Raw genomic sequence first — 512 nt, 5'->3', positions numbered from 1 at the left:
AGTATAGATAATTTGGAGGGCTGTGCCTGACATTTCAGTGATGGGTTCAACTACATTAACACAGGTAGGCTATTCAATGCATAAGAGTGCTGATGATTATTCAAGGCACATATATTTCTGAGCATTGAAAAATCAGTGAAACAGCTGCACTTGTGATGCAAGATTTAAATGGTGGATTATATAAATTTTACGAATATATAATAGTGGACTGCCATATACATTTGTTGGAATAAAAAGACAGGCACTTCTGTTGAAACAATGTTCTTATATGGAGTTTTTTTTTCTGAGACATGGTTATAGCCTAGTTCGCCAACAAGTCTGAGCTTCTCCCGTCAGTTAACCACTAGCACATGCTATTACATTTGAGGCATAGCAGCTTGCAGTAGAGAATATTAAAATATATACTTATAATTTATGATTCCTCTTTGAAACCACAGGGGGACGTATTGAGGAAACTACTGCTTGGCACACCAAAATAAGGAGAAAAAGACATAAATATATAAATGTGTATA

Source organism: Monopterus albus, unplaced genomic scaffold (assembly GCF_001952655.1).
Source record: "Monopterus albus unplaced genomic scaffold, M_albus_1.0 scaffold40.1, whole genome shotgun sequence".
Lineage (NCBI taxonomy): Eukaryota > Metazoa > Chordata > Actinopteri > Synbranchiformes > Synbranchidae > Monopterus > Monopterus albus.
Note: the sequence above shows the minus strand (reverse complement) of the source record.